At 46.6% G+C, this 16,564-nt stretch overlaps 1 long non-coding RNA gene across 1 annotated transcript in view; it reads left to right on the top strand.

The window, feature by feature from the left end:
* The first annotated feature begins 4,042 nt into the window (after window positions 1-4,042).
* LOC144827816 (uncharacterized) overlaps window positions 4,043-16,564 on the top strand; it is a 97,534-nt gene continuing 85,012 nt past the window's right edge. The window contains exon 1 of the long non-coding RNA XR_013610392.1: window positions 4,043-4,126. This is a non-coding gene — a long non-coding RNA (uncharacterized LOC144827816). The remainder of the gene's footprint in view (window positions 4,127-16,564) is intronic.

The following is a 16,564-nucleotide window of genomic DNA, read 5'->3' as shown; positions in this document are numbered from 1 at the left end:
GCAGAGGGGAGAAGGGTGCAAGGCAGAAAGGACAAGGGTGCAAGGCAGAGGGGAGAAGGGTGCAAGGCAGAGAGGAGAAGGGTGCAAGGTAGAGAAGGGTGCAAGGCAGAGAGGAGAAGGGTGCAAGGTAGAGAAGGGTGCAAGGCAGAGGGGGAGAAGGGTGCAAGGCAGAGGGGAGAAGGGTGCAAGACAGAGAGGAGAAGGGTGCAAGGTAGAGAAGGGTGCAAGGCAGAGAGGAGAAGGGTGCAAGGTAGAGAAGGGTGCAAGGCGGAGGGGGAGAAGGGTGCAAGGCAGAGGAGAGAAGGGTGCAAGGCAGAGAGGAGAAGGGTGCAAGGCAGAGCGGAGAAGGGTGCAAGGCAGAGAGGAGAAGGGTGCAATGCAGAGGGGAGAAGGGTGCAAGGCAGAGAGGAGAAGGGTGCAAGGCAGAGGGGAGAAGGGTGCAAGGCAGAGGGGAGAATGGTGCAAGGCAGAGGGGAGAATGGTGCAAGGTAGAAAAGGGCGCAAGGTGGAGGTGGAGTGGAGTACAATGGGGAGGGGGAGAAGAGTGCAAGGGGGAGGGAGAGAGACAGTGGAGAGAGAGTAGAGAGAGAGAGAGTGGAGAGAGAGAGTGGCTGACTGCGAGAGAGAGAGAATGACTGACTGAGAGAGACTGACAGAGGGTGAGAGAGAATGTCTGGAAGACTGACTGACTGAGCGAGAGAGACTGAGAGAGAGCGGCTGAGAGAGAGAAACTGACAGACTGACAGAGAGAGGGACTGACAGAGAGAGGGACTGACAGAGAGAGAGACTGACTAAGAGAAAGACTGACTCACTAAGCGAGAGAGAGAGACTGACTGAGAGAGAGACTGACTGAGAGCGAGACTGACTGAGAGAGAGAAACTGACAGAGAGAGAGAGAGAGAGAGAGAGAGAGAGACTGGGACTCTGACCGAGAGAGAGACTGACTGACAGAGAGAGAGAGACTGACTGAGAGAGAGAGAGAATAAGAGAGCGAGAGACTGACAGAGAGACTGACTGACTGACAGAGAGAGACTGACTGACTGAGAGAAACTGACAGAGAGAGACTGTGAGAGACTGACTGACAGAAAGGGAGAGACTGACCATCAGAAAGAGAGAGACTGACAGAAAGAGAGAGATAGAGAGAGAGACTGACAGACAGACAGACAGAGGGACTGACAGATAGGGGGAGAGACTGACTGAGAGAGTGAGACTAAGAGAGAGACTGACTGACAGACTGACAGAGAGAGAGAGAGAGCCTGACTGACTGACAGACTGACTGAGAGAGACTGACTGACTGAGAGAGACTGAATGACAGAGAGAGATAGACTGACTGACTGAGAGAGAGAGACTGACTGCCTGAGAGAGAGAGACTGACTGTCACTGACAGACTGACAGAAATAGAGAGCTAGAGAGACTGAGAGAGAGAGAGAGAGAGAGAGACCGACTGACTGACAGACTGACAGAGAGAGAGAGACTGACTGACTGACAGACTGACTGACTGAGAGAGACTGACTGACTGAGAGAGACTGAATGACAGAGAGAGATAGACTGACTGACTGAGAGAGAGAGAGAGATAGAGAGAGACTGACTGACTGAAAGAGAGAGACTGACTGACTGAGAGAGAGAGAGAGAGAGAGACTGTGGTGGAATTGCGGTCAAAGTGTGTATGAAGCTATGCGATGCCTCTTAAGATTGCTATTGTCTACTAATAAAAATGTATTATCAAAATGTGCTCTTTGTAGTTACATCTGCTTTTGAAATACTGCATTGTCGCATTGTCTAATGTTTTAAAACGGAAACTAGAAGGAGCAGTGGATGCACTTTTGTCAAAACTGAATGATGAGTGGGCCCGATGTTGTATATCATGACAGGAGTCTGCATCAGGAAACCCACCTCAAATTGGGCAAACGTCCCCGGCCTACTGATGGCAGGGACCCTGTAATGAATGGACCAACACCTATGATAACCTGCTGGGAGACTAAGCCCAACCTTTAACTCCACCATCCAGTGTTACTTATAACGGCTGCATTGATGACAGTGGCGTAACAATAGCCCCGCATCCCCTGCAGTATGGCGGGTCGCTGGCCTGAGAGCTCTAGAATGGCACGGAGATAGGGGGGGGGGGCCTCCATGTAGTTTGCAGGGGGGTCCCTCAAGTTTCGTTACGCCACTGTATATTCACTGCCTACTCCCGCATGTTATCACCTCTCCCACCACCCGCCTCACTCCCCCCCTACCTCCACACTGTCCCCCTACGTCCCTGACCACCCACACTAGCTTAACTATTAATTGCCGGTTTCGGCCTGAATGTACGCCTTATTTTCTTGTTCATGTAATTACGGTTGTTTGCATATTGTTCTTATTGTCTTGCATCTTACCCTTTCACACTAATTTTATGTTGCAATTTGTTCCTCTTTCAACCCTTGTAAAGCGCTCTGATACCTTTGGCTCTAGCCAGCGCTATATAAAACTGTTCAAATAAATAAATAAAAATGTTTTCCATTTTCAGCACTGAGCAAACGTTGATGCTACTCAAAGTATACACAATATGATGTAACCGAAAGTACTTTATTGGCATGACAAGTTAGACAAGTGTCTACTCTGAAGAAGTTCTAATGTGCAACCACAGACAAAAAAGATTTGACCCTCAATGCATATTGGGCAAGTAGATGGCTAATGCACCAGCTAAGAGGAGCCCGGCTGTGACCACAAGATTAGATATAGGGATGACGGATTCAAGAATCCTATGTGCCTTCTATGGGATCCGAACTTCCTGCTTGGCTTTAAATCTCAGGACAGACGCATGGAGGGAGATACAAACTAGTTTAGTTCATATATGCATTGCAGAGAGGTCAATTTTGGTATTTATTGTAAAGGATCTTCACCATTGAAAAGGTAGGAAATTCATGACCAGTAATCGAGACATCTTGCAAAGTATAATATTGTCTTAAACGAAATTTGTGTTGGTTTAGTTTTTTGGGGAAGACGTTTGAGAATTTATTTGGGAACAAAAGATTTGGCCTCCATTGGAGAGAGTGTATCACCTTGTTTGTGTCACAAGCTATTTTAAAAAGTCTAAGGATACCATGTATTAGTCAGGTTATAAAGATCTTCATTGGTCTCAATGTGTTCTTAGCAAAAAAGCATTGTAAACCTGGAAGCAGCGTAAGTAATTATCTTTCTAAGGCCCACCTCTCACTCTACAATAGAAGGCTCTTGAAAATCCATGACTGATTTATTAAAACATCTGCTGAGCACATTTTTTCTCAACAAAGAAATTAACAGTATCTCTCAAAAAGTTAGCAAGGGCTTGAAAGGGGACAATAAAATCACTGTAAATAGCAATTCACAGGCAAGAGAGGAATTTTCGCTCACAAGCCTCCATCTGCAAGAACAGCCTGAGAAAGGAAAAACTGCAATGTCAAAGTCAGATAGTAAAAGACACTCAAATCTGACATGCCTCCAATATGCTTTGTTAATATGGAAAGTGATGCATTTATCACAAAAAATGATGTCTTGTCTTTATTAACAGAATCATTGTTGTGAACTCTACATCAACTCTGACTTGCAAATATATATTCTAGCACGCTCTCAGACCAAGGCCTGGGATAGGCCACAAGTGGGAGGGTGAGCAGCTGGCAGGCTAACACACGTGCAAGAAACTCTTGGTAGAGACCCACCAGTGGTAAACATTGGACAATTCATTTATGACTCCAAAGGCAGCAACCAACATTACTCACCATATATGTATCGAAGGAAACATTTACAGCCCAACAAGTTTTGTACATCAGAAGGAAACCTACAGATTGTAAATTGAGACAGTTCTAAGACCTTGTGCCTGTAACTGTTCTTCCGGCCATAATGTTTAATTAAACAAACTGTTCCTGTTGTGCCAAACGCCTCTTGTTTTCTGTTTTTTTTAAAGATTTCCAACTCTAGCAACATTTTGGCGAGCCACCATTGGAGCTGATTGGGACCTTGATTCCGACTGTAGCCGAAGGAAGGAGAACTTGCCCAAATGGATACACAATTGCACAAACAAGAAAGGTGGGCAGACATCGCATTTGATTGGAAGTACTGCTAAATCCCCAGGGCGTTGATCCATACTGAAGCAGCCGTCTCAGAGGGTAAGAGACTACAACAGAATCTAAAACATAGTTTAAAGCATTTGGCGTATGATAAACTAGGGTGAAGGGTAAAAAGTTCTACGTAAGCTCCCTGCCACTGACAGGATCTCGCATATTACCTATTTTATATGTCCTAACTGTAGCAGTCGTAAGGCGGCCTTGGAGGCGTTCCCACGGAAGTCACCTTGTCTCGATAGTTGACCACGCTAGAGAAGGTGAAGATAGCCCTTGATAACTCCCAGAATGCTAATTTGCATGCTACAGCTACCCTGATTGGGCGGAGGTACTACCTCAGTCTCATAGTTTTTTACATTCAACGATTTCTCAGTGCTAACAGGTTTCTCAACATTTTTGGTGTCTGGAAAGAGTGTGGGAGGTGCATCTAGCTTGGATGTTTACCCTGGGTGTTTAACAGAGTGAAATTCAGGTACAGGGAACAAATTGGCCCCAGGAAACTGGGTGTAACTTGTGTGTGGCCAATAGAGGCCTGTTATTCCAGAGTTATTACAATACAGAGACTATGAGTACCACCTTTGTCTACAAGCAGATATCGGCAGACTATCCAGCTCACTGAGAAACGTGTTCCATGCAAACCATCTCTGTTTATAGGATAACCTGTGCTGAATGTACACATTTTTTGACTAAGTAATTTTTTCTGTCAACTGTTATTGAATTGTATTGTGTATGTGATTATGTTGTGCTGATTATTAATTGCAAACTGTATTTTATGCAAAAACTGAGATATTGCAGATGTTGTTCTAATATATCGTATATTTTCCCAATGTTGTAATACTACATATGCATTTTTATCTTGGGTTTATTGAAATGTTCAGTCAAATTGTTTGATGCATTATTGTAAAAGCGCGGCGCTCCTAGTACGTAATTTGTAAGAGTGCCTCACGTACGATTGTCTCTATGATTAGACAAACAAAACTCCAAAACGTTATTTGAGCTGCATTTCATCCATATTTCATACAATTACCAACGCTTCCCCATCAAAGCATATGGAAACTAGGTTGCCCAAACAGATGAAGAGAATTGATAAGTTTTGCCAAGAGTGCCATTTACACACAACAACACACACATTTTCCTGGCCTAAGAAGGGAACATTTTACACAAATATAGTTGAGCATACAAAAACACATATCAAAACAAAATATACAGGTCAAAAGAGAGTCAATATTAGAATTATGGACCATCTTTGAAGAAGCTAATACCGATAACCCCACAATGGCGATAGCAAGCAAAGTGTTGGCGCCTCTCCACCATATGCATGGATGAATGTACTAAAACCAACTCCCCTTGCATTAGAATAATCAAATTCAGCCAGAAGTAGAAGCCGACAAGCCCCCTACTGAAAAAAGAACAGTTAGGTCTAAGCCTGAGAGAACCAAAAGCAAGCAAATCCAGATGCCTCCAGCGCAGCCCACGTCCCTAGAGATTATTTATTTATTTATTTCTAGTGGCCCCTAGGAAGCGACAGGAGGTCCCGAAATGCATCGGGCTGAACTGCAGCAATCATCATTGATATAATTATCAAGTCACTATCATGAACCAATGTTATGTACATTGTAAAGATTACACATAAGGTGTAAATTAATTGTGTCATGAAGTAATGATCTAAGTAGTTAATCAGATTCAACAACCTGTGAATCAATCAATGAAGTTTTGTTTAAACAAAAAATGTCATGTGTGCTTGTGTCTGTTCTAACATTGAATGAAGTTGCATTCATGTATGTTAACATTCTGATTTAGAAAGGCAACCTTCACACAGCTGTGCGCCCGTTTTTTTCAAGACTTCTTGTCTCGAACCACCCATCTTCAGCAGGGATTATATAGATGGACAAAAATGGGTTGAGAACAAAGTTACTGTTATTGCTCAAATAGCAGGGAAATGGATTGCATGCTTCGAGAAGAACATCGAAGGTATCACTCTAGCGATAGGTGACATTAAGCAGCCTAATTGGGTAGCAGACAAACACAGTGTTCACCCAAGCTCGGATTACAGCAATCACGTTAACAGATACCTAGCATCACAGGGCTGCATTTAATTTTTTGCAGTCACCGATATGGACCGCCCGACAGAAATATTCCCTGATCGCCCAGATGTAGGAGGTTTAATGGCAGAGGTCATGAAGCCAGAGGAAAGAATACACTATTTCCAAATTAGAATGAGGGAAAGATGGGGACAGGAATCCGGACAGCCATGGTCCAACAGGGGCCCGCAAGTCACATTTTCCTATAATATTTTGAAGAAAGGGGTACCTACTGAGATACAGAACGAGCGGGACAGCGTAGGTGGCTTAGATACCAATACCTGGCAGGAAATTCAAGCTCATAAACTCCACTACCATTAGAAAAACCAAGAAAAGGATAGAGAGAAGTAGGAACAGATCCAAAAAGACACAGTAAAATTAGTTCAGCATAAGCTGAAAAAGACTTCCCTTGAGGGAAAAGTAATGGCCGCAGCCGCACAGATGGTGCCAGTCTCAATGGGGTTCCAAACAGGTTATGGTGGAGGGCAGGGAGGCTGGCAGCAACCAGACATTGAGCAGAAAAAGCAGAAGAGGTTAGAGAATAGAGGCCAGCTGCCACAAAACACCATGCAACAGGATATGGTTAACGTCCCTCCTCAGAACCAAGCACAGGGTAATGAGAACATAGCATACCCTCAGTCGCAAGGAGGTCTACAGTTCGCCACACAACTGCAGCAGGGATCAAGTAATTGAGCGAGCACATGGCAGCAGCAACCACTGATAGGGAACCCAGGACAACAGGCACCAGAGCTACAACCCTAGCAAGGAGGGAGGACAGTGTGGAGAGGTGGCACCTTCACGCAACCACAGAGCCAAAATTTGTAGTAAAATAGACCCCGCAGTAAATAAGAATAGGTAATAATAATTCCAGCTACTTATCCCCACAGTAATTCACCTCTGATGATAAAGACAACCAGTACCCCACTACTGTCACCCCTTAAAAATGGTATCAGATCAAAAAAGAACTAAGACAGCAGTGGGAGTTAAAAAAATGTTTAACTTGCATCTAGGAATTCAGGGCAGCTGTGGATGTCTTGATCGGGTGTCCACACTAGGTTTGGCATCAATGGATATTCCACGGGAGCATAGAATATTCAGGTTGCCTAAAGTTGCTGACGGGAACAGGCTCCACTCTGCTGATGATCCCCCAGGATGGGGTTCACTGGCCACACCCCAAGGCAGTCTGACCAGTGGCGGGAAAGAACATTTTTCAAAAAATAAACACCCATGTCCCGCAGCCAAAGTCTAGTGGGACACATTCCAATCACCAATGCAGAAGGACCGCATTCTCTTGCATCGCTTCCACACTTGGTGTTTCCTTCATGGCATGTAGTCTGAATAGCGCCCCCAAATGCTCTAGAGGTTCCGAATCAATGGAGGACTTCCTTTCAGTTATAAACAAAGTCATCCTCAGTGTCAGGAACCATGTTCTTCTTGCGTCTGGGATGATAAGACCCTAAACCTCCACCGCCCACACACATGAGAACCAATAAGCGAAGAGGACTCAGCATGATGACGAGTTCAAGACTCAACTTGGGGGTTCACTAAACATTTCATCCTTCCAGCGATCGACCGATGAGCACCAATTTTGTTAGGCAATAAATTACATTATCTAATCTGAGGAGCTCAAGAGACCCCAGCCAAAAAGCTAGGGACAGCGGGTCCACCAGAAACGCTGATAGAAGGCGGGATGTGTCCGAGGGAGATGGGATGCCAGGGATGGAAGCTTCTGAGCTTCTACTCCGTCTCCAGATGGAAAGCAGGGCAACGGGTGCACCCTTTTCAGGCTCAATTTAATTTCAAGCAAAGTCCGCTCACGGTGCTCCAACCTGGCATGCACCTTTCAGAAAAATTAGCCTGGCCTGACTTCTGACCACAAATGGGGGGAAGTGGGCCACAGAGTAGCCTCTGATCTGAGCAAGGGAAACAATGGATTATGACAGAGCCAAGGAAAAGTGAGTGCGCTATTCCAACTTGCAGTGAACCCCTTCCATGATGACATCACCAAAGGACCAAAAACTGCGAACCTTTACATACTGGTCAGAAGGTGCACACACAACTCCTAGGGGACCCATACCCAGACCTACAATGTTGCAACACAAGATATGTATAATTGTGTGGTTCTGCACGATCTGCTCATTATGGGTAGTCCCACACTTGAGTACTACTGAGGAACTGCAGAGCCAAAAGAGTTTTGCAAAAAGGGTACAACAGTGCCTGTAGGGATCTCTCATATGTCACCTACAATTGGACTTGTACGGTTAAGAAAAATGGCAACCTTGCTGCACTAAGCACATCAAAGGAGAGCTGCAGACTTTTCTTCCTGGGCACAGTTCAGAGACATTTCAGAAGAATTTAGACTGTTGCGGAAGCACAGCAGGAGGCGGAGGGGGATAGAAATCCCATCTTCCTTTGCCGACAAAAGCTAATGCCTGCTGGCTACAAATTACCTAGTGGGAGATGCTCAAAATGATCTCTGCCTCTCCGCCACCATTTCTCAAAGAGCATGTTTAGAAGATAAGCTTTTATAGTTCAGAAAAGTCATTTTAGCTGTACTGTTCATGTAAAGTAAAAGTAAAGTCCACATTTGTAAAGCGCACGATCACCCGTAAGGGTCTCTAGGCGCTGGGGGGCCGTCGGGAAGATTAAGCGAGCTATTGCCCAGAGTCACATGGTGCTGGGCTAACCTGCCGCCGGAGCCGGGGATCGAACCGTGGTCCCCAGATTCCAGCGTCAGTCGCCCTGGCCGCGGCGCCACACCTCTTCATGTCACTGCAACTACAGACAAACATAGTTTTGCTGTTGTTTTGTACTGGCATTCCAGCCACCACCAACCACCCATGCATAAGGCTTGTGGCCGAAAGAGGTAAAAAAAAACAAGCATTGGGAATGCACTAGGTCTCGCATTGACATTAGTTTGAGTTATTGACATTGTAAATGACAATATCTTTTTTCTTTCTTTTTGGAAACATAAATAAACGGCATTGGTATTTACAATGGCAATACAGACTTCAAACAGATACCCTTGCTGTTTTTTAAGTTGCAAAGAGGAAACTGCTGGAATCCTTGTTCTTGGCCGGTGGAGCAAACGCTGTGAGGCGCAAGTTGTTGCTTATTTATCGTACACAACTAACAACCACTGGCAAAGCCAATAGTTCTGGCTTGTAGGTGTAATGTTATTTGTTGTAGTATACATCTGGATGTAATAACTGAAGCAGCAAAAAAAACTGTCGGGGGTCACACTATGCTAAGCACAGATTTTTAGCTTACATGTTTTTAGGCCATCTTATTTTGTATTAGACAAGAACCCTCAAACTTGAGTCTTATTTCAAAATTGTTCCCAGACATGACTTCCACTAACTCCTGAGACAATTCAGGTCATCCATTACCAAAGATGAGCTTACAAATGTTAAACCAATCCCTGGTACAATCATATATTAAATTTAAAGTGACCCCACGACGTGCCAAAACCAAACAAAGCTGGCAGTCTCATGAACCCTACAAGAAGAGAGAACTCCACAGGAAATGTCCCCCCCGGTTAAATGAAAACACACACACATACACACACCCAAGTACACCAGAACCTTCTCTGAAAATGCCTCTGATATGGAACGCTCTACAAACAATTATGGCTGGCTCCACACCTGCTGCTTTATGAGTGTTTATTGAAGCACCACCTTATGATTCCCCATCTATGTCAGTATATCCCCGGATTTTCTTGTTCAATTCATTGTCTGTCCTGAAATGTTACTCCCTTTTCCTCATCTGTATCTATTCTCCGTCTGACTCCATGTCATCAAGAACAGTTTCTCTTCAGTCTTGGACTTTCACCTGACAATCAAAGGCATCCTGGGTGATGTAACCTTTGTTTTTATTTAATAATTAGGGTAAACGAACCTGATATCAATGGCCTGTGGGTGAAAATTCCAAAACATGAAACTGTCAGAGGCGACATTGAGTGAGGTTACTGCCTTAAACACACAAAATGTATGCAGCTCAAACACCGCTACATAAAACCCTCATGTTGTGGAGTGTGTGAAGCTTGTTTGATCTTGCAGAACTTTTAAGTTTGCCAGACCCGTTCCCCTGAAGGCTACAAGACCAAGAAATCAACAAAAAGAAAATGGATTTGGTCGTTCTGTTTTATAATGGGGCTACAAGACCCAGAAGGCAAAAGTAAAACATGGGCTGGAAATCCTACGCACGTGGACTAAGTAGAATTGGGAACTCCTATTTTAATGTAATTTAAGATTTTTTTTGTGGTACTTGTAGCCCCGCCTGTATCGTGGAAAAAAGAAACTAAGAGTACCAGAGTGGAGAGGAAAACAACAGGAATGGGCTTGAAATTAGACATTTTGGAAGCATTAAACACGGGGAATAAGCATGCAGGAGGCATCGTGCCGATTAATGCTCAGGAATTCCAACTAGGCGCTCTCAATCCAGAAGCGGATTCCACAGCCCACAGGAATGCACGGGCGCACATTGTCGTAGTATCTCGCATACTAAGAGTCTGCCCCTCCTCAAGCAGCCACGAGTACACTTTGGCTTTCAACTTTCTTACTTGGGGGAGAGATGGCAAATGCTTATGTAGGACTGCAAAGCCTCTAAGCAGCTGTCAAGGGGCCAAGAAAGGGATGGTTGTGAGCTCAAAACAACAAACTACACCAGAAGTTATGGAGCCGCTGCAATCACGCATACATGCTGCAATCAGAGATACCCACGGAGTATGCACAACACCAAAGGGTAAACTTGTCTTCTGCTTACCTTGCTTCCTGACGGCCATGTTTGCAGATCCCACAGGTCCGATGCATCACTTTCCACAATCCCACGCACCAGGTTGCTCCCAAAACGTGCAAACAGTTGCCTAGGGGCCTAATAGAGTAGGCCCGCTGTTAGTTTAAGCTTGTTTCCCGATACATGCAGACCTAAGGACACCCGGGGGGGGGGGGGGGGGTACATAATTCTGGACCGGCCGCATAGGAGGGAGTCTGCTGCATTCAGGCAAAGGTCTGCTGCACATAGAAAAAGGTAGCTTAGGGGTGCTCCGGAGAGATATGTTTTGCGGGGTATTAAGCTGCACGCGCACCGAAGTTAACCAGATGGCATCGACTGCACAGTGGGGGCCTGCGGTCCGCCGGGGAAGATGAGTTGTCTAGTTGTCGTCCCCCATACAAAAGATATCTCCGCGTTGTGCAAGGATGGTGCCTGGGGTGATACTTTGCTGCTGTTTTTAGTTTTTACGAGCACATTATTTAACTGGAAGGCTGATGGAGCCTTCGGTGGGTTTTGGGGGACCATGGTTGGTTACAAGGTAAGACAATCCGATGGGCCAGCCGCCTAAGCGCTTAACGGGTCCGAGAAGTTTGACTACGGAGCCTGGGTCTTAATAATATGTATATATAACCACTGCAATGCCTCCTTCCAGCAAGGAGAACGAGGCAACAATGACGAAAACCGCACGCACAAAAAAAAAGGGGGGCGGAAACAGCTACTGAATCCCTCCCCTCCAGGACTCCGTGACCGGCCTCGTGGTTGCCATAGCAATGTTTCTGGAAATCGGCTTGCGACACCAGAAGTCAGGTCACGGAGTCCGGAAAAGGAGGGAGTATAGCGGACAAATCATCCAAACAGGGGCATTGTCCAATGGCAGACCTCCATTTCGCGAGGCCGGCCAATGGCAGAAGGGGCGTGGTTTCATGCCCCTTCTTGTTTACAAGAACTCTCGCCTTCAGCAGCGCATGCGCTGCAACGCAGGCTTCCACCTAACAATAGGGCATGATCTTTCCCATGCTGCCTCTTCTGAAGTGCAGTTATAACCTAGTCTCCCTCTCACCAAAAGCATCACATTCAAACCTAGTTTATAACATTTAAGGTGATTAACCAGCAGAAGCTGCCCTGTCTGATTAATGCACTCTGGTTGTCACCGGCCACATTGCGTTTTGTCTGGCACGATTTGAGGAGCAATTATGAAACAAGCCTTCTCTGTGCATGCAACCAGATTCCAGGACCAACTCCCCACATCTTTAAGACTCACCCCTCTCACCTACAGCTAATAATTGTTCTCAACAAAAGTAACTAATAAAAAATGATTTCTCACTGGAAACCACAGTACTCTCAAAGCAAAGGTGCCCACCCACTGGAAACTCCAAGATTCCGTGAACAGAAAACTCTGTCCTAATCCTTCTCTAACCACCCCCCAGCCATACCAGATTTTGTACCACCTTTATAAAAGAACTAAAGCCATCACTAATTGATAGGCATCTCTCCATCATTTTGTGATCCTTCGCTCACTGCCTGAGTTATCCATCATCCGGCACTATCCTCATCAGACTCCTCATTGTGGTCAAGTCCTTTCCACCATTCATCAAGGAGCCTGATTGGTGGGTACCCTGCTAATGTGAATGTTAGATCTGTCAGCCATAATTTTTGCCTTCCCCCTCCTGTTTTTCTGATTATATTTTTATTGGCCATAGGACTTTGTGCACTTTGCCACTTGGCTTTCCGTGATGGGCATATTTAATTTATGTTTATGAACCTAGTAAAGTGGTATACCATATATCCAGGGCAGGTAAATTAAATGCTACTGTGTAGGCCTCCAGGACTTATTGCTCCTCCCACTTAAGTAGCCCCTTAAAACATGCCTGAGGCCTGTGATTGCAGCCTGTATGCAGTTTTAAACTGCCAATTTGACTTGACAAAATAACCCCTTTGTCAAACCTAAAACTCCCTTTTTATTAGAAACTATCAGCCCGCCCCGACCTTGTCCGGGAGCAATCAGCCTTCCCCGATCCCCGCCCGCCCCGACATAGCAGCCGGTCCGGAAATGAGTGTTCAGGGCCCCCGCCCGCCCCGTCCCTCGCCATGAGTGTTCAGGGCCCCCGCCCTCCCCGGCCCCCGCTTGCCCCGACACCCGCCTGCCCCGACATTGTCCGTGGGTCCCCCGGAGCCTTGCCTCAGCCGCCGCTCCTCCCCCGTGCTCCTCAGTTCACCACGCTCCTCAGTTCACCGCTCAGCCGCTCCTCGCCGCTCGTCACTGCTCCTCCCCGCCTGTCCGCCGCTCCTCACCGCCTGTCCGCCGCTCCTCACCGCTCCTCCTCGCTTGTCTGCCGCTCCTTCCCACGCCATGTCCGCCGCTCCTCCTCGCGCTCCTGGACGCCGCTCCTCCCCGCGCTCCTGACGTCAGCACGCAGGTCGCGGCTGGCGCTTCTTCCACGGGACTACTTTTTTTCGCAAAATTTTTTAAATAACGTATATTTTTTAACTTTATATAGCCTATGTCCATCTGCACACCCTGACGATTACAACGATGTATCGGGTGTGTGGATTGGCGCTGTGGTTCCCGAGTTTACCCGCCTCAAAGGTTCAAAGTTCTTCCTTTATAATAGTAGTATAGATATAGATAGGTCATCCCTAAGGTAGGCCTGAAACAGCGAATAGAGTAGGGTGCATTGTATTAAAAAAGTTGGACACTGAGGCGTGGCTTGGTGGCCAAAGATGGTGGTCACAAGCCAAGTGAGCTCTGCACTGCCCAAAATATCCTTTTATAATCCTCCCTGAACTTGCACCCTGCTAACCATGTTGAGGGCACTTGTGCCTGCCCGGTCGTGGCACTGGCCCGAGGTGTGGCGGTTTGGGCATGAAGCTTGGGTTTGGCCCCAATAGTTAAGTGGTGGCCTGATGGGATTGCAGCAAGACATAGTGCCCAATGGTCTCTGGTTGATCCCCCAACCAGATAGACTGTCAAGGAGAAAAGAAGTAAGCGGCCCTGAATCCGGGGACCCTGTAGTGGCACAGCACAAGAGGCTATGTCAGGCCAAGGAGAAGAGGTTGGGCAAGGCCTATGAGGAGCACCACAAGCTGGCGGCGGCCACGCGGATCTTGCTGACAAGGCTTGAGTGGCCCTGATCCTGGACCCCGAGATGGTGCAGCCGAGTGGGCTGAGCTGAGTTTGGAGGGGGTAGCGGGGCACCAGAGGGATCGTTGGGGAGGGTGAATCCCCCCCCAAGGTATTCAGTGAGACGATCTCCCACCCCATCCTTATCAAACACCTACACAACATCGGACTCCAAGGACACACACTCTGGAAGGACCCAGTCAGTTGGTCTGGAACTGTACACCTTAGATGTCTGCAACCTGATCTGCAGAGCTCTGCAAGATGCCTCCCTGAGCCCGACCCTCTTCAACGCATACATGATCCCTCTAGCCAGCATCATATGTTCTTACAACATCAAAGTCCTCTCCTATCCCAGCGACACACAGCTCATTCACTCCCCCAAGGACAAGACGCCCTATACTCAAATCAAGTTCAATACATGTATGAGTGAAATCGCCCTCTGGATGACGACCAACGGTCTGAAGCTGAACACAGACAAAACCAAAATTGTGATCTTTGGAAACTCCACCTCTTGGCCAACAGAGCTAAGACCAACACCCACCACCCACGCCAAGAACCTCAGGATTGTCATCAACAGCAAACTCAACATGACCGTCCAAGTCAATGCTGTCACCGCCTGATGCTTCCATATCTTGAGACTGCTGAGGAAGATTTTCAAATGGCTCTGAATCAGCAGCCAGAAAACCATCGCACACGCCCTTGTTGCAATCATGCTGGACTACAGGCATACCCTCTATGCAGGGATCAACAAAAAACTCACCTGAAGGCTGCAGGCCATTCTGAACTCGGTGTCCAGAATCACTCTAAACCTCCCATGCCGCACTCACATCACACCTGAAGGAGCTTCACCCCCCATACACAAATGAGCACAATTCAAACTCCTCACTCACACCTTCAAGGCACTACATTACACTGGCCCAGCTGACATCAATAAAAGCATCTGCTTTCACAAACATTCCAGACACCTACCCTTGTCAAGACTCCTATCTGCACACATCCCACACATACGGAAAACCCGATCTAGCGGGACGAGCCTTCTCCTACATCACCCCTAAAGCGTGGAACGACCTGCCGCTACACATAAGAGCCTCCTCCTCACTTCTACAATTCCGCAAGAAGCTGAAGGCCTGGCTTTTTGAGTGGTCCAAATAGGCCAGAGAGTTGGCTAGACTCACACCTGCTCAGCGCCAGGATACCCTTCCAGGTGTTAGTGCACTCTACAAATCTGTACAACTTAACATAACAAGTTAACCACTCGAAAAGTTAAAAGATAATTGTGAGAAAGTCAAAAATGTATTCCTCCTTCCTTAAAGAAAGTCATAAAAACACCCACTTCACCAAGAGGTCGATAAAATAAGTTAACATAAGTAACCAGGCAAGGAAGAGGGGTTCAGGAGTTTAACGAACATGACTTATACAGGGTAAAGTTATAAGAAAGTGGGGTACCCGCAGGGAAGGGGAGATCGCAGGCAGTGTGGCAGCAGATGGCAGAGGGGAGTAGAAGGTTCATTAAGCCCCAAGCCCAGCACTTTCCAGGGCCCTGCGCTCCTCAAGCAACACTTATTTATAAAGTTTGTAGAGCAAGTGAGCCTGTTGTCTTCATTAAGAATGAGGCAGATTACATGGCCAACCTCTAGCTGGTGATGGTGCGAGACGCCATAGTTTCCCTTTCCCACCAGAATATGTGTTTTAATCTCTAGAAAGGGGTCCTTATGACACCTGGAAAGAGGGTACAGTCATATAGAGGGCCTCAAATTAAGCTTTGACCCGAGGGTTACACTATCTTTTGACAAGCCTGCCTGAAACCCAATACTTCTAATTGCAGCCAGACCCTCCCTGCATGTTCCCCTGGTTTGGTCTAAGCAGGTAACAGCAATGCAGGTCACTACTGTGCCCAGGCCTAAACCACTCTCACAAGCACCTTTATATTGTACATACCTTGCAGCTGCACTGTCTAATATACCTCCTTAGACATCAACAACAAAAGAGTGTTCCTGTTCTGTTTGAGGTGGAAAAAAGCACAGAGCACAAGGAACCAACAAAGCCCATTTAGTTTGTTAGGAAAGCCCTCACTCACCGACCTGGTCGGTGACTTGCTTCATCATCGGGCCCCACCGGGTGTGACCGAATGTCACCCCGGTGTGCTGCGACGCCAGAATTACTGCGGAGCTGGTCTTGTGAGGGTGGGAGGGCTATGTGAAAAATTACGTGAATAGTGTGAAGTGGTGACTTAAAATTGCCTTGTATGTATCAAAAAATTAATTTAATCAAAGATCATCAAGGACAAAGTTAAAAAATGTGATGGTGAGTAGGGCCAACTAATTGAATGGTCTACTCCCACTAACATTAAGTGACAACGTGAATGGTCAACATGAACATGTTTCAGCCGGTGTGGTATAATTAACCTGGCATTCGTCAGGACCTAGAGTGTAAACCTCGGCGGTATGGGCACTCTAAGGCCCACCCAACCAGAGGACTTGAAAGTTAAAAAGTCTGTGAAGTGCAAAA

This window comes from Lissotriton helveticus, chromosome 4_1 (genome assembly GCF_964261635.1).
Source record: "Lissotriton helveticus chromosome 4_1, aLisHel1.1, whole genome shotgun sequence".
NCBI lineage: Eukaryota > Metazoa > Chordata > Amphibia > Caudata > Salamandridae > Lissotriton > Lissotriton helveticus.
The sequence above is the reverse complement of the archived record's forward strand: the minus strand, read 5'-3'. Positions and strand labels throughout refer to the sequence as shown.